Source organism: Rattus norvegicus, chromosome 12, assembly GCF_021556685.1.
Source record: "Rattus norvegicus strain SHRSP/BbbUtx chromosome 12, alternate assembly SHRSP_T2T, whole genome shotgun sequence".
NCBI classification, from domain to species: domain Eukaryota; kingdom Metazoa; phylum Chordata; class Mammalia; order Rodentia; family Muridae; genus Rattus; species Rattus norvegicus.
Window position 1 is genome coordinate 12,210,948 of NC_141545.1, and position 13,414 is coordinate 12,224,361.

General features: G+C 50.6%; 1 long non-coding RNA gene across 4 annotated transcripts; it reads left to right on the forward strand.

Moving 5' to 3' along the window:
• The first annotated feature begins 2,712 nt into the window (after positions 1–2,712).
• On the forward strand, positions 2,713–5,180 carry LOC148002166 (uncharacterized). 4 transcript variants are annotated; one of them, XR_015634201.1, is made up of 3 exons: positions 2,713–2,840; positions 3,100–3,325; positions 3,603–5,180. It is a non-coding gene; the product is annotated as an uncharacterized LOC148002166 (long non-coding RNA). The 4 variants fall into 4 exon arrangements; XR_015634200.1 differs by having other exon boundaries at positions 3,100–3,276; positions 3,800–5,180; XR_015634202.1 differs by lacking the exon at positions 2,713–2,840 and having other exon boundaries at positions 3,215–3,325; positions 3,800–5,180.
• Positions 5,181–13,414: the final 8,234 nt, after the last annotated feature.

Consider the following 13,414-nt stretch of genomic DNA (forward strand, 5'->3'; position numbering starts at 1 on the left):
ACAGTGTTGAAATACAAACTTAAGTCCAACCATGACCACATCCCCACACCGAGGGACATGTTGACTTCTGCCTAATGAGAGACGCAGAGCAGGAGGGGGTGTGGACGATAGAGCCCAATCCACTGTTTACTCTGGTGCTAATCACAAGTGTTTTACATCTGCTTCCCGAAGCTCCAGCCACTCAGCCGTGTGAGAGCCGTCTTCAAAGTCAATTGCCTGTCATTTTACTGATTTACGCTGAGCGACGATGGCAAGGACCCCTCGAGCTGTTTGGGGCTGGCTTGATGATTCTCGGCTTATGAAGTGGCGCTGGGCAGTGTGTTTTGGTTCAAACTCCACCGAGATGGAATTTAAATCCCCTCCGCCGAGTTCCCCATGCGAACGCTTTGATGAGCAGGACCACCAAGCCCTCAGTGAAAGAGGGAGCGCAACCTGGGTTTCTTCAAACGGTGGCGGTGGTGGAGGCTGAGCCCACATCTTCTTTCAGCCCTGGGATGTGAAAATGACATCCACAGTGTGTAAAACAGCCATCACGGATGACTTTTCCCAAGGAGTGCCCACGAATGGCAAAAGACAAAACCCATCCGATAAGGTCGAACCCGTTATAATGGCTCTGAGTTCACTACAGTGTTTCGTTTAAATCCAGATTTACTTCCGTGCCAGTTCCCTCCCCACACCCTCCCGGCCTATCTTGAAGTACTAGAAGCCTCCAGATCTCTAGGAGCTGGCTCTCCCTCTTGGCTGATACTGGAAGGTTTGACAGGTCCCGAGAGTCACCACAGGCTAGAAGACTCTCTTTCTTCTAGGCTTCTATAGCCCACTGAAGACAGGCAAGATGGAAGTGGTCGCTTGTTTGTCCGTTCATTTGTTTGTGTGTTTTTAAGTCTCCACACACACAGGAACCAGAAGCCACACAAATGATTTAAGGACCACCAACGCTATGCTGCCTGCCCCTGCATTTCTCAGATAACAAATTCATACAATGTTTCAACTGAAGGAAGACTTTGAGGTCTCACTCAGCCCACAAAGCAAGGAAACAGAAGCACAGTGACTTCCTGAGCTCAACAGAGCCCCCGGGATCCTTAAGAATCCAGACACAAGCCAGACTGAGCCATGCAAATGGAGGCAGTCTCCTAGCTCATCTTACCCACATCTCTAGCTCTCGGGGAAAACAGCTCACTGCCACCAATTTGTTACTTTTAATTCCTCTCTTCACGCTCCAGGTCCCCCGCTCCTTTTTCCTGTCTCCTGCCCTATTTAGGCATTTCCAAACTGGCCTCCTCTGTCTTTGTGCTCCTGATTTTTTAACTCCTCGCCTTGGAGCTGCTGCAGTTCCCGGCGCCCTTGATGTGTGCTGTCGTACCTCATTTTGCCACTAGGTGGCAGTGTTTCAGAGCAATCCTGAGCCCTGCAACGTGGCTCTGGGCTGGGCCCGGGTTCTTTGCAGCACAAACAACCGTGGGCGAGCAGGCAGAGCACACATTCGCTGTGGTGCTTGGGAGAGGATGAGCATTCAGTATTATGGTAACGAGGAACAGAGGTCCGTAACCTGTCCGCGTGCTTTCAGAGCCTGCTTTATCCTCGAGACCGACATCTGCCGTCACCTTCACAAAGGAATCTCAAATGGGAAAAGCTGTTTGGGAGGTGCCCTTGAAAACAATGACTGTCACCTTGTGCCCTCTTCGGTTTTTGATTTTTTCAACCCACCATTGGGCACTGATTTCATCCATTAAAAAAAAAAAAATCAAGCAAAGAAGAAAGGCAATCCCTGGGGCATTATGTGTGTGCTGGACAGGACAGTAATGGTGTAATCCTTCTAATGGCTCTGGTCACTGCAGGATGCTAGCTATTAGAAGGGTCTGTTTTAAGGGAGGAGGAGGGGGGGGGAAGGTAGGGCTATCTGCTGATTACAGTGCTACCAAGAACAGAAAGTACATTTAAAGGGACATAGTCCACAGAGCTGGACAAAAGGAAGGCGTTCGTGGGTTTAAGGTATATTTAGGGCTTGCACTGTGGCTTCTGAATTATTTCTATAGTTTAAACTCTAAATGCAATGTCTGGGGTGGGAGATGATACCAAGAACTCGGTTCCACTCCCTTGTTAGGATGTCCCACAGGGGGGAACTCTCAGGAATGTGCCCTGAAATCCTTTACCGATGTGTTCACATCCTGGTCAGCTCCCGGGGAAGACACAAGCCAGATGTTTTCCTTTCAAACAGGTTAGAGCTGGGGTCAAAGCTGTGAGGGACGATGCGTTTAATTGCCCGGCTTCCTCTCCAGTCTCCCCAGCCCAGCCTCCACTGAAGAGACAGTCCTCAAATCCCACTGGTGAGCCAATCTCTCCGGCTTTCCCTCCATCAGTCCCTCTGTACTTCGCAACCCCTTACAGGCCTGACACTAAAAGGAAGAAACTCAAATCTTTCCCCAACTATGACCCATTAAAAAATGGACAGAGTTCTCTCCACTTAAGAAAGCTGGGGGCTGGCCTCCCCCCCCCCCAAGCTCAGAAAAGAGCTAAGATGAGGCTTCCCCTCCAGCCAGGCTCTGGCTCAACAGGTGGTAACTGTTGCTCCGTGTGTAGATTTTATACCCCAGACTGATGAGAAGAAAGATGTCCGTTGCTTAGCTACCAGTGCATCCTGTCATCAAGCAAAATACCAAACATCTGTCCCCTGAATTGAGAGTACATAAAGCCCTGAGGAGAGAGAGTTCTGAACACAAAGCAGGGAGCACTGGATGCTCTGTGGTGGCATCGGCCCGATGACACCGGTGACACGGGAGATGCTGATGATGTGCAGAGAGAGGCCCGTGAAGTTAGAAGCCATTGCAGGATGTCTGAATGTGAGACCTTGAAGCAAGAGTAGCTTTAGGCTTGGGGAAGGCAGGGGTTTGTCTGAAGGATGATGGCCTTGTGACCAGGCACAGGGGACAGGAATGTATTTAAGGCTGTTTACAAAGAAAGCCGGCATGCTTGCCCACGAAGGGCATGGGGAGCTCGGTTAGAGAAAGGGGTGAGACAAGTGGCAAAGGTCTGATCTAAAGAAGCAGTAACGACCCACGGAAGTGAGACAGGTCGTTTGTGCTTGGTGCATTTACCTAGGGTAAGACAGGAAGAGCCCGGTCCTGCCTCAAAGAGAAACAACCACAAGCCAGACTCCTCAGAGGTGGATGAGTCATGCAGAATCTGCCGATTTTAGAAACGAGGTCAGCAGACCAGGAGGCAGCTGCCGTTGACAAGACAGGTCATTCGGTTCCGAGAATAAGGACCTTGCTCTAGGTACCACAGGGGACCACGAGGTAGCACCTGGTCAGGAGGGAGGAGGAAGGTGGGTGCAAGGCTTTACTGGGCATTGTGGGATGGAGTGGTCAGGGAAGAGTGAGCAGGTTCAGCTTAGACGAAAATTATGCTTCTTAACTCTGGGCTCTCGGGACCACCCTTAGCTGGACGAGCAACAAAGGAGGAAGGTGGGTTACCTATGAGAAAGAGAAGTCAGAAAGGAGATGGGTGGGGTGGGGGGCTTTGGTTGATTTGCATCTGAAAGTCATGCTGGGGTGGGAGTGGAGAAGGTAGTTAATTACTTCCCCTATGACTTCCCCCTCCAGAGTCAGCGAGGCCCCCAGATGTCAAGACATCAGAATATAGAAAATAAAAGGCACAGTCGGTGTCCGGGTGAGGTCATTCAGGACAGTGTGTTTAGGGCCATTATCTCATTGTCCCTAAGGCTGTCACTTCGGTGCCCTGGATTGGGTGACTCCTCCTCAGCCCCTGGCTGCTGACTCTACTCGTCTGTTCCCTTCAGGAATGAGACTCCCGGGAGAGGCACAAATTGATTCGGTGGCCTGCGTCCAGCACTGCCTGTTCTGCATGGGCAGCTCTCTAAGACAGGCTGCCTATTCTGGCTGCCCATGAATCAAGTGTCTACTCGTGGTGTAATCCATTTACCAGTGGGGCTCACGGCTCGGCAAGATGCACCAAGGACGCCTTCTTGGTAGGGTGGGGGCTGCCTTAGGAGAGATGTCCTGAGCATTCCGAGAAGAAGGAGAAAGCGTCGGGAACTAGCACTTGGCTCTTATGCAAAGATTACAGAAACCAGGAAGTGAGTCATCATCACAGCCACAAATGTGCCCGAGAGCTCTAAACAAGGTGACAGGTGGAATCATCATTTTTATGTAGAAGATTAGCCTGGTAATAGTTTGTGATATAGAGTGAAGAGGAAGGTGTCTGGAAGATCCATGGGGGTCTTCATGGATCCTAGAAACTGGAGGAGGTTCCTGGCTTTGGGGGGCAGAGAAGAAAGAGCGGCTCTCAGAGACCAGCTGAGGAAAACACCACCAGAACTGGGTATCTGACCAGCCAAAGGAGGGAAAGGACAACTCACAGACAATATTGAGACTTATAGCCCTAGAGTAAGAAGGACACCGTCCCACTAACAAAAACCCCAGCAAAGCACAGAAAGAGGGCAGACACAGGAGGATTCGATTTAGACTCCGTGAGGTGAGTTTGACGGCAGACACGTGATTGATTACTTTTGCACCTAGTTAACCAAAATATTTGAGGAAACAACCAATTTGGGCTCCTGTGTTCAGAGGTGTGACTCTGTCATGGTGGGGAAGGTGCGGTGTTGCAGAACAGTTCAACAGTGTCATGGTGGACAGGGTGCCAAGGGGAATCACGGAAAGAGACTAAGATGAGTCTCTAGCCTAAGCCTCTAGGCCTATACTTCCTCCAATCAGCAGCAAGTGAAGGACCCTAGACTGAAGCACAAGAGCTATATTAGGAGGCTTGGCCTGGTAGAAAGTAGGTAGGTTATGAGGACCCATAACCAGCCTTACACCCACCGCCTCAGGTCGAGATCAGGCCAAGTACCAGCTGCCCACTTCGGATCAAGGCTAGGCCAAGTTCCATTCTCCACCCACAGTTCTTGGGAGGAGCAGGGACATTCTTGAAAATCCACAGAATGTACTGACTGATAAGTCACCTGACCCTCTGGTCCAAGATAGAGCTCAAAAGCATGTCATGTAGGTTTAAACTGCAAACTTGCTGATGTAACCCGTACCTCGAAAAGTAGAAAAACCATTTGTTCTAGCCACTGGGGTCGCCTTCCAGTCACTCGCCACGAGGGACTGATTGAAGGTCGACCCCAACGTGCCGGAAAATAAACCTCTTGGGTTTGCATCAAACTCCATTCTCGTGTCTCCCTTGGCGGGGAGGAGGGCTGGGGGACATGGGGGGGAAGTCTCCCGGTATGTAAGACTCACTACAAGCCTTACACAAGTTCCAACATCTTCCAATCATCTATTCAGATTCTGAATCCATGAGCATCCATTAGTACAGAGCCTTTGCCATTTGATTGTCTCTAGAAACCCCCTTACAGGCTTGCCCAAGGGTGTACTTTACCAGTCTCCTAGGCGGCTCTCAGTCCAACCGACCAAACTAAATTAACCACAGCAATGGCAATGGCCTCCAGCCGCTGCTACACAGGAAGCTGTGTGACTCCGACAGGGATGCTCTCCTAAGCCAGCAAAGAAGTGTCTCTCACTGTTCACCCATGTGTTCTGCAACTCTGCCAACACAAGTACCACGTTCCTGGGTATCTTCAGAGCACTCAAAAGTCAAGATCCGGTGTGTGTGGTGGAGCCGTGCTGGTGACACTTAGTCAGTGATCTCCCCTCGCCTCTGTCTCTTGGGTGCACCTGCTAAAGACTTAACTCCAGGACAGATGCTCAAGCCGGGAAGACGAGAACACAGGCTCAGAGAGCCTGTGTGCAATCGGTTGTTATGATGCACGTTCTCAAGGAAGAACGTTGAAATGTTTGCTAAGCTGGATGCAAACATTAGGTTACCTTTCGTTCTTAACATGTTTTAATTTTATTTTATGTGTCTGTGCGTTTTCCTTGTGTTTATACATATATTCATGCAGAGGTCTGAAGAGATCATCAGATCTCCCTGGAACTGGAGTTACGGATGATCGTGAGCTGCCGTGTGGGTGCCGGGAGCCTAACCCAGGTCCTCTGCAAGAGCAGCGAGTGCTCTAACCACTGAGCCGCTGCTCTAACCCCTTAAGTTATCTTTTCTACCGAACGGAAGTTTTTGTCGCTCTAATAAATAAAAATAACAATAATCGTAGTCTGTAATTTAGCAATAATTCTACGAGTTAACATCTAACGTCACACAGCTGTGTACCTGATTGTTAGTTAAAAGTAGGCCAAACTCAATAGAGAACTCAGTCATCTCTGTGTGAACTTCTTAGATAAGGCCCTAATGTGTGGCGCAGGAAAATCAGCCATTACCCTTGGGCAAGAGAGGCACGTGAGTATCTCTGGGAGACATGAAAGCGGGCAGGGAAGCTGCTCTCCAAAGGTCCCTACTCACAGGGGTGAATCCAGCCATGGCTGGGCCCACCTCTTAATGTTGTGCACGGACAACCAAATTAGGTGAGTTTTAACATGGACAAAACACCCCAGACTCCCACTCCCGGACACTGTCAGATTGCCTGTTCATTTGCCTCCGTGAAACTGTACTTTCCTTTCGAAGCAGTTACAGTAAAAACCATTCTGGTGCCTGTTAAAGTGCCAAGAAAGAATGTTCAAGACTATGTGTGGCCATAGATGTTGTGACCCCAACCCTCCTGTCTAGGGATGGCACCACCCACAGTTGGCTGGGCTCTCCCTCCCGATACAAGCAAATCTATACAAGTTCCGGTCCCCACTTCCCAGGGGTCCCGAGATTATCCATCCCCAAGTGGGGATTTCTGATCAATAATCATGGTAAGGAGCCTTCTGATTGACATTACCAAGATATATGAAGCATCTTCCCAACCAATTGTATTGCCTACTTTCCATCACTACGATAAACTACCCCATCCTCAAAAAGGCCCCAACGCCTCTCAGCAGTGCCAGCCTAGAGCCCAAGTCTTTGACACACGGGCTCTGGCGAGGGCTCGGAATCCAAACACCAGCACCATTGAACAAGAGCATCGCTGAAGACAGGCCCCGTGTAATCAGAGACTGCTGTCAGGGGACAGAGTTTCATCAGTTGCCCTCTGGAGCACGGGAAGCTCTTCACAGGAATCTTAACACTTCGGGATACAGATCCTGCAAGGACAGGACAACGCTCAAGGTTGAGACCCAAGTCCCAAGTCTTCTGGAGAAGAGGACTCAGCTGAGCTGGACCAAAGCTTGTCTACGGAAAGACGGCCTGTGTCCTCTGCTCCAGTTGTAAACATGGCACGGCCATGCGGCGATGTCTGACTGCTCCCCTAGACTGACAGCTCTTCGAAGACTCACCAGCACCTGCTGCGTGGCTTGAGGCACTGACAGCGCTCAGTAAATGTCTTCTGCCCAGGTCCAGGGGCGGGGCTCACTGGTAAAGCATGCGCACAACATTCATGAAACCCCGGACTCTAGCACTGGAAATAAAGGCGTGCATTTTTATGATACAAATTTAAGTCATGATGTTTCGTGCGCATAGGTTTAGTGAATGGAAGAAAGAACCGCCAGTGTTCTGAGTCAGGAGAAAACCCCAGAGGCAGGAGGCAGACCACACAAAGTACGAGCTCCCTTTGGCTGCGGTCATGCTATTCTTTGCCTCTGTCTGCTCCGTTGAGCTTTTTCTCAGCTGACTGCCTGGCTGGAAATTTATCTCCAGAGCATGGGAAAGTAACTTTGGGTGTGAGCGTCCAGCAGTATAAGCCGTCTGCTGGCTCAGCACTCTGCCTACAGAGTCCCGGAAAGGGATGTGTGAGATGAGATGTCCTTTCTCCCCGCCGGGAGATTGCTTTTGGATATAGGTTGCCCACCCTGTGGACACAATGGCTACCTAAGGGGAAGTTGGTTGGGAAGACTCTTGCTGAGTTCTGAGAACTGATAGCTCACCTGGGGGAACATCTCAGAGAACAGTCTTTCTGAGAATGGACAGGGGGCGTTTTCCTGCATTTCCACGTCTCCACTTCTTCACTTCCGTTTCCGCCTCCCCAGCTTCCCATGGGGCAGTCTCACCTGCACTGTACACCAGATCTTGATGACTTCATTGTGTACGGTCTGTTACTTATTAGATTCTGCTTCCTAAAGGGAGGAGATTCTGAGCGAGTCCCATAGCTCAGCGTATCTCTCTGAGGACTCATCTCCCAGGATCTTCTTTTTTTTTTTTTTTTGGTTCTTTTTTTTCGGAGCTGGGGAACCGAACCCAGGGCCTTGCGCTTCCTAGGTAAGCGCTCTACCACTGAGCCCCTCCCAGGGTCTTCTTTATAGAGGTCTTGACTTAGAGAAACCAGTGGCTGTCTGCCCGGTTCATCCCTGGGATACCAGGCTTCCAGACTGTGTTAGGTGGCTCTGGCAGTGACCCCTGAGATCCCTGTGTTCAGGGGTGACCCAGCTTCAGTGGTGTGAGCTGCTACGGTAAGAGATCTAACCGGCCGGTTCTCTCTTACTCTCTCCCTGTACTTTGATGAAAGCCAGAAGTGGCGCTGTCATGCTCTGCGGCTCCACAGGGAGGACAATCTTCTGTCCACAAGCTTCTGATGACACCCATCCTGTCAACACCCCATGCGAGAGCTCAGAAGCAGACTCCTCCAGTAGTGAACCTTCAGACCCCAGTGGGACCCAGACTCAGGTAGGCCCAGCCTTGCTCTAAGTAAATAAGCTGTCAGGTCAGGTTTAGTCTAGGGAAGGACCCAGGGCAAGGCCCTCGGCGGCCACCTTGGATTCCTGTGGGAGATACTAAAAAGCTGGTGGTTCCAAGCCACTGCCTTTTTTTTTTTGGGACAACTCGTAACATCACAAAAGGCAGCCAACACTACACCTGTTCTGTCCGGAAGCCCAAAGGATGCTTCATGTTTCATCCTGCTAACCTAATTCTTGATTTCCTGTCCTGGGACCACAGGAAGCAGATCAGAAGCACAGGCCCAAGCAGAACTACTGTGTACAGTTGACACCAAGGGCTCAGAACACCCACCTGGATGAGAAGCTGCAGAGGAGGAAGCCCATCCCATCCCCCAACTTTCAGAGAAAATTTAGCCCATAAATGCCTGCTGGGGGTTGGAATTTGGGGGCAACTAGGTCAGACTCTGGCTGGTTGTACTCATCCTGTGCAACTGTGTGGACTTGTTGCACGACCTAACTGTGCCTCCCTTCATAGACGCAGACATCCCAGGCAGAGAGAGGCAGGACATCACCTCTGGGACAAAAGCCACAGAAACAGCAGGAGCTTCACATCATCCTGATGTTTTAAAAAGCAGCCAGGCCTGGGAGATGTCCAGATGTGTGTCTCCTATGGGACTCTAAACCCAAGGACCAGGACAGGGAGGATTATCCGTCACGAGTTCCCAGAGAAAAGAAGGTGTCAGCCATGGGGAGAGAGAGGAAAATAGAAGAGAAGCTTTCAGAGCGAGGCACAAACACAGCAGGGACCTCGCCAGTTGTAGACATAGCTTTGAGGCAACCTAGACTTGAGACTAAGGGAGGTCCCTAGTGAACACTTACCTTAATTAAGAAAGGATTGTCAAGAGAGTCCAGAATTTACATGGATCACCAGACTCCCCCAAGCCCGGCTTCTTTTTAATCCTGCAGGGTTCTAAGTGTTAGACCCGATCCCTTGTCTCTGAGAGAGCTCCCTGTCTCCTGGTGACAGCATACAACAAGCGTGCGTCCCATACCCATCTCTCCCCTGTGGCCCAGATGACTTTATCTAAATGCCAGTTTCTGCCTACCCTGTGGATGTTTACTGAGTCTAAAAGAACGTTCTTTTTCTACAGGTTTGCTCTTCCAACTCAAGAAAAGACAGGCCCTCAAATCCATCTTCCGATGGCTGCTTTTGACAGTGTGCTTGAGGGCCATAGAGGGAGTGTGTTTCCGCCTAGAGACGACCGGGAGCATCGTGGTCCTCTCTGCCTGTGCCTTGTGGGAAGGTACCAGCTCTTCCCTGATGAGGTGAGGGGATGCCTAGTTCACTGACTGGCAGCTGAGACTGCAGACTGCAGACCCTCAGCAGTTAGATCTGACAGCCCTTTGTCTACAGGGCTAGGGAAAAAACATCGGGATAGAGACAGGCTCAAGTCGTAGACTAGTGGAGACGTCTCTGCGCCAGGTGTGACTGCCTTCCACACAGGCACATGAGACAGGCTGCACGCCAGGCGCCAAGCGGTCTGCTTAGAACTTCACAGTGAGTGACACAAACCCGGGGCCTGTCCATCAACCGGAAATGCCGCGAACCGGTAGGAAGCTCGAGTGAAGTGTCTAGTGGCAGCTGGTCATAATCCTGAAAGGAAGTGTCAGATGAAAATAATCCTAACGATTGCAATCCTGACAGATCCAGGTCCTCAAAGAATCTCTGAGAGTGTAAGACCTCAACTACGGAAATCCGGGAGGCTGCGATTTGGATTTTAAAGGAAGACTCCTCAAGCAGGAGGAGCCATACAGGAAGAGGTGAGTGCACAGTTCAATTGCACTCTGGACAGCTACTTGCTGTTAGGGGAAATGGATATTAGAAATATGGTGGGGCTGGGGATTTAGCTCAGTGGTAGAGCGCTTACCTAGGAAGCGCAAGGCCCTGGGTTCGGTCCCCAGCTCCGAAAAAAAGAACCAAAAAAAAAAAAAGAAATATGGTGAGTAGTGTGGGGTGTCTGCTTCTGTAATCCGAGGTCCCCTGAGATAACATCTCCTCACAGTCTGCCCCTGAGGCACACCTCCTCATGGCCTCTTCCTGAGGTTCACCTCTTGGTCTCTTCCTGAGGTATTTATACCTCCTCACAACCTGCTCCAGTGTTTTCCTCCTCATGGTGATTTCCTCCTAAGGTACATATACCTCCTCATGGCCTCTTCCTGAGGTATATCGCCTCATAGCCTGAGGTCCTCCCCAGCGTCCTCCTCAGCCTCTTCCCCAATGTCGTCCCCACCATCCTCCTCAGTGTCCTCCTCACCTTCCTTCGGTACTCAATGGCAGCTCCGAGGCTAAGCATCAGCCTCATAGGGCTTGCCTTCTTAGGACCGTGTGGCTCTCAGAAACGTGAGCAGGGCCTGACTAAACACATATGCTGAGGCTAAAGTTAACTCAGGTGTGACAGTGTCTTGCTAGGAAGACAGGAGATGAGGTAGGCTCATCGCCCACTACAGTGAGGAGCAGCTCTCTGAAGTCCCCGCTGACCAAGGGCGGTTGCACTGTCGCTAAGGAGACTCCCGTCAGGAAGCCTGCAAGGCAGAACTCTCTGCTGAGGCTATGCACCCACAGCGCTCTGCTGCTGCTCCCTGCAACCCCTGCCCACAGGAATGGCGGCGGGAGGAGCTCCAGGTACAAAGTGGGACACCGACTGTCCAGCCAGCCTCAAAATGAAATCCCGGGGAAGACACCCACGCATGCAAATGGAAGTCCCCACCCAGGAAATCACCGACACATTGTCAAACGACTTTCAATTCTCCCTTTCTGGAGACTGGTTCTTGCCACGGAAGTTTTTTGTCTTGTTTTGTTTTTTTAACAAATCGTTAATTTGACCCTCTTTATTTTTAGACGAATGTCATCAAAAGTGAAGGGCCAGTAGTCTAGGATGCAAGTTAAACAGAAGCCAGACTCCCCTGATAACAGGGTGCACCAGTCTCACCCATGGCCAAGGTCCTCCTGCTCCATGGACGGATGAGTTCACGCTACTTCTATCTGAATGCAACATCTACGTTCTTACAGCGCGCCCTGCGGTGGGACTGAACTTGCACACCACCCATGAGCCATCGGGGTCCACAGATGCCAGCAGAGACTCAAGACAGACTCCGTGGCACTCTGCGAATTTGCACCCGTCGCTCTGCTCCAAGTCCCAGGTCACAAAACCCTCGAACGAGTGAGTCCCACACACCCACTGAGATCCACGGATTCCCAAAACCCAGTGTCAAGAGCCAAGAACTCCTTAACACTGTGGACACCTTGTCTTCTGAGACATCTGTGTGACCAGCTCAGATGCCGCCAGGGTACCAGAGTCGGGACACATAGTTGTAATGATAAGGGCTGGCCTCCAAGATCTGGAGTCTGCATATAGCCCCTCCCCCAAGTTAATTCTTATTGGTGAATAAAGATGCCAATAGCCAATAGCTGGACAGAAGAGAGAGAGGTGGGGTTGAGATTTCCGGGGTCTTGGGACCACGAGGAGGAAGGAGGAGGAGAAGAGGAAGAAAGTCACCAAGGAAAAAGAATATGTAGGAAGGAGAGGGGAGGGAGGGAGGGAGGGAGGGAGGGAGAGAGAGAGAGAGAGAGAGAGAGAGAGAGAGAGAGAGAGAGAGAGAGAGAGAGAGAGAGAGAGAGGCAGGCCATGGGATAGGAGGAAAGAAAACGTGGCCATGTGGGCTGGCCAATTGGAGTTAAGGGCAGTCCAGATGAAACACAGTAAATAGTAATAACAACTCAGGGTTATCGATAGGAAAATGGATTCTAACCGCACGGAGGGTAGGCAGCTGCCCAGCTTTTGGGCTCTAAAAATCCTTATTTAAACTATAAAGGCTGTGTGTGTGTGCATGTGTGTGTGCGTGTGTGTGTGTGTGTGTGTGTGCGCGCGCGCGCGCGCACGCGTGCTTTGCATAAAGGAACATAAATGGCCTAAGGCGGGCAGAAATCCCATGCCATGATATACTTTTTAAATAATGTTTTACTACACACCGTAAGCTCGGGCATGGGTGTTCACGTGGCACCGTGATCTCTGCAGCGTGTGCATTGCATGAGAACACTGCTTTAGACTGTCCCTGTTACTTTAAAGACAGCTAAAAATCTGACCTGGCAACTGTATCTCCCAGGCAACCCATCCATCAGGAAAAAACGAGTCTCAGAAGAACAAATTCGGACCAAATACAAAACCAAGTCTTCTTTCGTTGCTCTTGTGTGTTCCGTTCATAACCTTTAAGGCCGACATAGCTGTCTGCTGTGTGATACCTTATTTACCCTTGACATATTGGAGTTTGATAACCATGCAGGGACAGACCCTGTCAGAGAGAGGGGCTGAGGAGGGGGATGAGAGTATCACTCAGTTGTTTTGAAAACGAAGGCCCAGACCAGCTGTTTTGAGAATGGAGATCAGCCCATCTGGGATCCAACCTTGTCTGTGGATCTCTCATCCAATGACGATTCAACTGCCGTATTTACATCAGATTAGACAAGGACCCAAGGTTAGACAAACGGTGGCTTGTGCCTGCCAGGGCTGCTGAAAGCATTCACACTAGCTCAGGCTGGGCCGCCTGCCTTGCTGGTTCTTTCCCATAGAGACCATTATAACCGGTCGCAGTCCCTCCCGTTCTGCCTCCAGACAGATGTTGGTGTTGGCCCATATATGCCCAGCCCCTTGGCATGGCGTGCCCCCTTTCTAGAACTGAGTAATGACCCGCCTTCTCAACGACAGACACCTCTCGATCTGCTGAGCTTTCTACGCCTCTGATTTCCTACAAAAACT